A 9,506-nucleotide genomic window follows, 5' to 3' on the forward strand; every position below is an offset into this window, starting at 1 on the left:
GTCTGCAGACGAGGTCCGCACTGAGCGAGGGTGGAGACCCTCCAGGCTCATGTTCTCTGCTACAGGCCATACAACCAAGGCCGCATGCCGCTACTGCGTCTGTGGGTCTAACTTCAGCTGTCCACATGACAGGGTGGGGCTCCTCTCCCTGCAGCATGGCGTCCTGCTCCCCCTGCGTCCCTGGGGAACAAGATCAGAGCTGTCGCCTCCTCTCTGGGCGCACTGGCCCCACCCGTGGGAATAGCATGGGTGCGCCAGCTCTGAAGCAAACAGCGGGGCCTCTGTAGCAGCCAAATCCTAGAGGTGTGGTCTCTACTCCTCCAGGTTTCTTCTAGGGACTTTCTTCACCGTCTGCGATCGGCAGGTGTCACCGCCATCGGCATAGGTGGTTCTCTGTTTCCGGTGCGCGATAAATCTGCATGTGGATCGTTGTCATATCATCGTCATACCGCCGTCGTTAATCATAAATCATCGGCTTGCCGTCGCCATCACCGGCCTGCCGCCGCCGTGACGCCGCCGGCGCCGCAGGTCACGCGGTGGATCGTCCTGCCACCGCAGGATAACCATCGCCTGCGTGACACGCCACCACCACCGGCGCCACTTTCAATGGATCGTCGTCTTCGCCACCACCGCCGCCACCGCCAATCGCCACCGTCTCATTAAGCCCGCCACGCCCCACCACAAATCACAAACGCGCCGCCGTTATCATTCGCCGCCGCCGTTAATAAATCCTCAACATAAATCATCACCCTAACGCCACCGTCCGCAGTCAAATCACTACCGCCGCCTGCCATCTGCCATAAATCATAATGATCATTTCGCCTGACATAATCGTTCAATCACCAAATCCCTCGTTGCCGTCACCACCAGCACCACCAGCACACAGGTCGGTCATCCGCCACCACCACCTGCACCACCATCACCACCATCATCGCCGGCTGCCACCACCACCATTATCACCATCCTCAACACCATCACCACCAACACCACCGTCACAGTCATCACCACCACCACCTCCACCACAATTACCACCATCACCATGGTCACCAGCATCATTAACAAGTAATCTTTAACACTATTCGGGACTCCTGGGAGGAACACCCCTCTGTGGGAAGCTGCCAGGCTGAAGTGTGTGCTGCGGCGAGGCTTTGGCTGTAGAGAGAGGGGTTGTGATCGCACGCGGTGGGAAGATGGAGCGTTTCCATTAACAGCCAGAACTGACTATGGCTGTTCTACGCCGAACAGCCAGAGATGGCAGTTATCCCTACTCTGGGCCAATGTGCTACCCCTTTTGTGTGATTTTTAAAAACGAAAGCGACTATCATCACATAGCATAGAATTAACTGCTCACGTGCACCACGTGATGGCCTTCAGTACCTTCCCAGCATTTTGCGACCACCACGTCTACCTAACTTCAGAACACTTTCATTTCCTCAGGAAACCCTGCACCCACTAAGCGATTACTCCCCGCCCCGCCTTCCCCACCCCCGCAGTCCCTGCCAACCACTCCCCTGCAAAGCTACGCATTCGCCTATTCCAGGTGTGCATATTGGTGGAGTCACACAAGGTGTGGCCGTCTGGGACGGGCTTCTTCCAATCAGCACGGTGTTGTGGTGGTCCATGGCTGCTCCAGCCTGTGTCAGCACCTGACTTCTGTTCATTGATGCACGAAGCTCCGTCACACTGTCAGCCCTCGTCGCGTTTATTCGTCTGCCGGCGGACACTGGCTCGCCCCACCTTGCGGCCACTGTGCGCGCTGTTGCGACGGGCGGGCCCACTGTGCGCGCTGTTGCGACAGGCGGGCACGCATACGCATTTACTTCATTTGGGTCTATTCCCGGGAGTGGAATGGCTGGGTCACGTGCTAATTATATGTTTAATTTTCGGAGGATACATTTGATCTTATTTCATCTTTACCGTAACTTCGTGGGTTGGCATTTTTCCCCAGCTGTGGAACCAGCTGTGTGTGTTCGTTGTTTATAAATAATGTGATAAATACTTATGAAACAAACTCCCACCATGAGCCAAAAAACAGACCAGATCCCTCGTCTGTCCGCTCCTCCCAGGAGACTTAAACCTATAAAGTTGTCTCAACTAGGGCACTGGGACCACAAGGCCAATCAGCCAGCTGAGAAGACGCGGAAGACTTACTGTTTTATTTATTTAAAAACAAACGGGAATCGTACAACCAAACTGCGTAAATAGCCAGCACCTGACACCAGGTCCCGCCCACGGCAGACCAGCGTCCCCAGATTTGGTAGCGGGGTCTCGTGGAGCCCAGACACATAGGACACAGGCAAGCACGCGTCCCCGCTGCCCCAAGGCCGGGCCTGTCCCCGGGATTGTGTGTCACACCTGAGACATCCATTCCACGGCCCGGGCAGAGCTGGAGCAGATTTCTGTCCTGCTCCATGTCCCACGCCGCCTCACAGCAACTAACTGTGCGTGCCGCAGCCCTCTCCTAACTCCGGGACGCCTGGCAGGAACTGTGCTCCCAGTTACAGGCACTAGGTCCCTTCTGCCTGAGGCCGAGGCAGGTCCCTTCTCGGTCCCCAGGCCCCTCCCCACTCCTCCACGGCAGGCCCAGGTCCCCAGACTTTGCCAGTAGCCCCTCTGGCTGCTGTCCAGGGGCAGCAGCCAGTCCTGCCCCCTCGGGTGTCCTGGGGCGGCCGGGACCACGGTGGCCACTTGGGCGGGCCTCAGTCCCTCTCTCCTGGAGACAGGGCGGTTCCCCCAGGGCCCAGACTGACCCCGGGCGCCCCAGGCCCGCTGCTGCAGCTCTTGGGGTGCTGGGACCCTGCACGGGGGGCAGGACTGCGGCCCGGATGCCGAGCCCCCCAAGCCCCATGCTCCAGGGTGAGAGGGAGAGCACGCAAAGCCCCTGCAGCAGGGCAACGTCCGCTCCGCCCCGCGCCCTGTCCTGGAGGTGTCGCTCGTTCGGCCTCCAGCTGTAGGCACCGCCCCTGTGGTGCACCTGGTGGTCCCCTTGCCCTGCACGTGGCCCTGGTCCCGCAGGCCACGCAGCGTCATCATCCAGAGGCAGGCGGCTTAGAGCACTGGCTCCAGGAAAGGCACGTGATGCGTTCCAGAAGCCGGTTGTTGGCCGACTGTTCAGTTTCGTACACTCTCCCCTTGGCGGTCACCTCTGGAAGCACGGAAAGCCCCAGAAGTGCTTCGTGCTCGCCCCAACCAAAGTCCCGACGTGGCGGCCAGTGGCACCCGGACTTGCCCCTCCCTTTTACTATCCCACCAGCTGGGACACACACTCACATGACTCAGGAGGGAGGAAGGCAAGGCCGGAAACGGTCAGGGGCACGTGGACCAGGCCGAGAGGTTGGGGGACGACCCGGACGGCTGCCCTGGTCATGCCCAAGGGCCTCGCCGTCCCCAGGGCTGGGAACAGATGCTGCCGGGGACCCGAGAGGGGACAGGCGGAGCCCTGTGGCTGCCTCGGTCTCGGCCACAAGGCCCCGCACAGCTCCTCAGCTTACGGAACATTCTGGGCGTTTTGTGTGGGGCAGGCACATTCCTGCCTCCTCGCCAGCTCTGTGGCCTTGTCCTTGGATGGCAGGCGTCGCACCCACTGTGTTCCGGGCACGGGCGCTGCATGCCATGGACGGGCCAGGGCCAGCCTGGGCCAGTGCCTCTCCCGGACATAGGCGCTGTCAGCCGGTCTGGGCGTCTGTGTAAGCTCGGCCGTTGCCCACTCGAGACGCCATCCCAGCCGAGAAGGCTCGGGCCGTGCGGGCTGGGTCTGTGGTCAGGTGACCTCGTTGGAATCGAGCCCTAACCGAAAGAACAGTGTGCTTAGGTCACCAAGTGACTCGCCAACTAGAACCTTCTTGAAAACTGCTGACATAATCAGGGACAGGACCACAGCGTGCTCTGCTGAAGTCGAGGGCTGGGATTTTAAACGGGGCGTTTACGTGGTTGCTCTCCCCTCGCAAAGCGGGGCTCGGCCCCCGGCTGCAGCCCCCACGCTGCGGGAGGCATTCCCAGAGCAGACGTGACGACATCTATTGGCTTCCCCCTCGCACGCCTCCTGACAGGCCGTCGAGACGGAGGTGGACAGTTTCACGTCTTTCTCGCCTGAGCTCACGGCAGAGAGATCGTCAGAGCTGCGGGCTGGGGCCGAGGAAGCCCCTCTGCTCCACGGAGCGGGCGCCCCGCGGGGGCCGAGGGGCCTGGGACCCCGACCTGCTCTGAAACGCTGCCCATCGGCCCATTCTCTCTTTTTTATTGCCTCGCCCCATAAAATAGAGCTGTGTTTTCAAAAGGAACAGAAAAGCATAAAGATAAGAACAAATAGTGATTCTCTGACCAGCTGATGGTGACAGGGCGTCAAGTAAGCCGTAAAAGGAGAAACGGTTATGAGTTTATTGTGGAATGATTTATAGAGCCCCCCTGCCCCCGTTCAGCGAGGCCACCCACGAGTGGGGGCCCCCAGGACAGAGTTCCAGTGCCCCCAGAGGCTCAGCCTTCCACAGGGTGTGGCACCGGGACGCATGGGGACAGGAGTGGGGTCGGGAGGAGGGAAGGCACACGTCTCCGTGCTACGTGCAGGTAAGTGCGTTGGTTTGTTTTCACATGCGAAGTTTACAGAACCCAGTGGCCCTCTGTGCCCTGGTGGACTGGTCCTCGTGAGCCAGCTTCGCGTCCAGCTCTCAGCCTTTGCACCTCCAGCCGCCACAGACTAGAGGTTTCGCCTCACAGGACACCCTTCCCCAAGGGACACCCTTGCCCTTGCCAGCCTCCGTGTGTTCCTGGGGTCATGTGACGGAACGGCTCCTGTTGTGTGAAGCCCCCCCCCGCCCTCACGCGCCACACACGTCGCAGACAGGCTGGGCAGCAAAGCCCCGGCCCCTGACACCGCCCTGCCTGCTTCCCTCCCGGCACCCACCTGCCTGGGACCTTCCTCTAGCCTCTCCTGCTGAAATGTCTCCAGGGCAGGGAAGAGGCCTGTTTGCCTCAGAATGTCCCGCCTCCACACCGGCACCCCGCGGGTAATTGTCAGATGACAGATGTGAGGGTGGGCGAGTGGGCAAACTGTAAGTCCCAGTGGGAGTGGGCCACACGGGCCTCAGGATGTGGGGTCAGCTGCATTCAGGGACTTCAGCAGCCTCACAGGGCCCTTATGAGAGAGCGAGGGGTCAGCGTGCGAGGGAAGATGTGGGGACNTGCTGTACTGCTGGTGTGGCGATGTCGGGGGGGCTGTGGGCGCCCCTAGCTGCTGGAGAAGGCAGGAAGGCGGGCCTCCCCAGCGGCCTCCGGACAAACTCAGCCCCGCGAATCTGCTTTCAACCTCAAGCTGCCAAAGAACTGAGAACAGGTTTGTGCATCTTTGAGGCACACATTTGTGGTTATTTGTTCAGGAGCCACAGGAAACTCACAGGATGGACATGCTTCTGCCCTGATGGTTCTGGGGGTCCTGGCGTAGGGGACTCCCAAAGGAAACCTTGCACCCCTAAAGCTGTCGATCCCTTCCCCTGTCCCCCAGCCGCTGGCACCCAGCAGTCTGCCACCTCTCCCTGAGGGCTTGCCTGTTCTGCACGGCCCACACAGATGGAGCCACGCACGGTATGGTCTCCATGTCAGCGTCTCTCCTGGGCCTCATGGGTTCAGGGTCCGTGTTGCTGCAGCTGTGTTGAGGCTGAGTGATAGTCCAGGGAGAGAAGGGTTGAATTGTCACCAGAGCTTGGTGTGTGGCGTGTGCCCGGCCAGATGCCGGGTTCTGCCCTCCCACCTGGCTCGCTGACGCTGCCGAGTGCTGGTCCGCTGGGGCCGCCATACAGGGCTGCCAGACTGGGCATGGCAGGGAGCAGACGCCCCGCCTGACGCCACCAAGGCTCCCCAGAAGCCCCTAGGGACTGCCAGGCTGCCGGTCACTCCTGGAAGAGGTAGACAAGACATCACCCAGCTGTCATCCCGACGCTAATGGATTCCGGTCCGATGTCTCACCCTCCCGCAGGACAGTGCTCTCGGGGCACAGAGAGGCCAAGGCTGGGCTCCTCGAGGACCCGCATCTGTCCATGCCCTGTACCCAGCAGCTGGCTCAGCTTCTGAGGGTCTCTGAGAAAGCCCCTCCCAGCCCCTCTGCCCCACGGTACCCAGCACCCTAGGAGCCTCTCCCTTGGCCAGCATCTGAGCAGCCCTGGCACCAGGCCTGGCCGAGGGGTTTCCTAGGCCAGAACCCTCGGTCGACCCCGCCCACCCCGGGGTCAGGTCAGCTGGTCTCCCAGGGGCGTATCCTGATTCCGGGGCAGTCCTGGGACCGGGAGGCGGCCAGAGCCAGGGATGGGGGGCACCATGGTGACTCGGGTGTGGTTCGAAGGGCTCGCACCCTGCGTGCTCTGTAAACGCAGCGTGAGCCCTCGTGGGCAGGGCTCCTGGATGTCCTGGGGGAGGGCACAGTGTCCCCCAGCGCCAGGTGGCACTCAGCCAGCAAAACATGTTCGCTGAATAAACAAGGGCTGGGCGGGGAGAGAATCCAGCCTTCGGAACAAAGTCCAGCAGACGCAGAGCCATAAAGGGGAGCATCCTGCTGCCGAAAAGCCGCGAGGGCAGCCGGGCCCTTGCGGGTGAGGGCTCTGTGGGACGGGTCTGCTCCACGTCACCCCTGTCCCCAGTAGGGCCCTCGGTACCCCCACGGGGCCAGAGGTCAGGGCCAGAGCAGCCAGCTAGAGGCCAGGCCCCTGGGAAGGCAGCACTGTGGGCCCCACCCAGACCCAGGAAAGGCCATCGGCGCAGAGACTGGTGTCCAAGTCCGGACCCACATGCCTGCGGCCCCCGGGGCCTGCGCCTGCTCCCCGCCATCCCCCTTGCTCGCCCATTATGCCCGGAAGTCCACGCCGAGCTCAGATGCAGGAGGCGGGGGCACGGCGGGGTGGAGGGGGCCCCTGCACCTTGTGCCGGAGAGCAGGAAGGGGTGGAGGCGAGGGTGCCTCGCTCATGTCGCGCCCCCACCGAACCTGAGGGCGGAAGCAGGTGGGGACCACAGCCCTGGGGGCGTCCTCCACGTGACTTGGGGAGAGGGCGGCTGGGACATGCTCTGAGGGGCATCCACACAGCGGAAAGCCACTCGCGACAGGCCTGTGACCCGCTCCAGGCTCACGGAGGAGTGGGGCCACCGTGCCACCGCGTCATGCACATGGGTGGCCAGAGCGTCCCCCTGCGTGCCTTCGTGGGCGACTTTCAGCTGTCCGTTTGCCTCTGTTTTGTAAGAGCTGCACAACGGACACCTTGTCATAGTGACGGCAAAGTGTCTGTCTTAAAGCTCGAAATCGTGTGCCCGAGGCAGACGCCTCCCGGATGGCCAGCCCTGCCCGCGCTTCTCCTCCACCCCGGTCCCCTGCCTTCCGGGGGGAGCGGCCACCCCGCTGGCTACTGCAGTCAGTTGGCCCCATTCCTGCTGCTCCCTCAGGAAGGCGACATCGAGATGTGTTTGCCAGTCCTCTCCCCAAAAAGGAGAGGATGTCAACGAGTGATGTGCTCGTCCTTGGTCCCCCTGCCGTGGCCCAGCTCCGGCCGGGACTGCACTGCAAGGCGCCGGCTGGGCACTGGGCACCCTGGGCAGAGCTGCGGGCCCAGCCCTTCCGGGTTGCCACCGATGGGGCCCCCCAGCACCCCTCAATATCACTTCCCCGGATGCTGCCACTGCGCACGTGACAGGAAGACCACTGGGGGAACGCGACTCTGGAAAGTGCCACGAACTAACGCACGAGGCGGTGCCCCAAGCACACACACTCCCTAAAGCAGCAGCGCAAACACCCCAAGATTTAGTGAGAAATGTGGAGTATTTGTATAGATGGCGCTTTACAAAATTCTGAAGAAAATCGAAGAGCATTCGGATCTCGGTCTTGGAAAGGAAGGGTTAATGTTAAAATAAATGAGATCCTTTCTGAAATGACGCTAGAAAGACAATGAAACCCAAGAGTGCGGGTAGGCGGCTGGCTCGGGACCGAGCAGCCAGATGTCTGAGGGGCGTTCGAGGGCTGCGGCCACTTCTCGGAAGGAAAACAGCTGCTGAGCTGCAGATCTCATCAGGAGCAGAAACCTCAGCTGGGTCAAGGCTGTAAAATGAGTCTCACGCTGTAAAACTGAAAATCTTTCTAACACGGATACGTTAGAATTAGATTCAGTTAGGAGAACCAGAAGGAGAAAATAGCAACAAAGAAACAAGCAAAAATCTTAGATTAAAAAAAGAGAAACTGAATCCAAGGCCACCAGCCTGGGGGGAACCAGCTGGTGCCTCGGGGGCAGAAAGAGGGAAGGGGGAGCCAGGAAATGGGGAAGTCAGGTGAAAGGCGAGTAAAACAGGAAGCGGCCCGGCCCCGGGCGCAGAGGCGCCAAGAGGAAGGAGACACTTCTTGGAGCTGAGATGAGAGGGAAGGTGCAGGCGGCACGGAGAAGCAGGGACCACCACCCCCTCCCCTGACACGGCACGTGAGGTCAGGGGAGCCAGAGACAAGAGAAATTCAAGTTTCTCCCCAACGGGTGGCGGATAAAGGGACGAGGACCCTCGGGTCCGACCAGTTGCTCTGGTCGCAAGACCTCACGGGGACAGCTACAGGAGGAGGGAGACGAGATGCTAGAGCCGCCCCCAGTCACACGCCACCCAAAGGTGACCCTCGGGGTCCACAAAAGGAGACCCGAACCTTTAGCAATTTAAGAAGAGTTTTCATTTAGGCCTAAACAGAGGACACGCCCGAGGTCGGTGTCTGACCCTAGATGCTCATGTAGGCGGCAGGTTAAGAGACAAACACGGCCCGCGGGCGGCTCGGTGAGTCGCGGATGTCCGGGCCCTGGTTCTATGTCAAGCGCACAGTGTGCAGATAGGGTAGGGTGTAGAGCGCCCGGAGTGGGGGGTCCCGGGAACAGAGCTGGAAGCCATCGCTGTTTCTTCTCTGTCAGGATGTAGAAAGAACCACAGCGCCTTCTGTGACCATTTACCTCTGTAGCCGGGACTGCTGGACGAGTGCGTGGCCGGACTGCTGGACGTGTGCGTGGCCGGCCCCACACAGGCCTGGGTTAGAAAGCCACTGTGTTTCCTGGGTCACTGATGGAGCCGGAGCAGCTCAGGCGCCCTTTCCTTTCTCGAGGGTTCGCTACTCAGACACCCACCCCAACAGCAGGAGGGCCCAGGGGCCCGGAAGGTGACATACGCCTCGAGAAAGCCGATGGTCCACGGTGAGCCAGGATTGAAGTCTATGTGTGTCGACGCACGGCGGTTGCTGGCAGGGCCGGGGCCGCCACGGACCGGAGCGTGTGACGGCATGCAACTCTTGTCGGGGGACAGGTATTGATCTCATTAAAAAAAGGAAAAAGTAAGAACAGGTTAACAGAGAAATGAGAAGCGGCAGGACAAGCCGTATAAGGGAATAGGTCCAAGCTGCCAGCGACCTTGTGAGTGAAAAGCGGGCTCAACCCCCGCTAAAAGTCAGAGATTGTCAGAGTGGATGAAAATCTAGATATTTTCTGCCGACAAGAGACAGACCTGAAGCCCCTGG

Source organism: Pteropus medius, unplaced genomic scaffold (genome assembly GCF_902729225.1).
Source record: "Pteropus medius unplaced genomic scaffold, Ma_sr-lr_union100, whole genome shotgun sequence".
NCBI classification, from domain to species: domain Eukaryota; kingdom Metazoa; phylum Chordata; class Mammalia; order Chiroptera; family Pteropodidae; genus Pteropus; species Pteropus medius.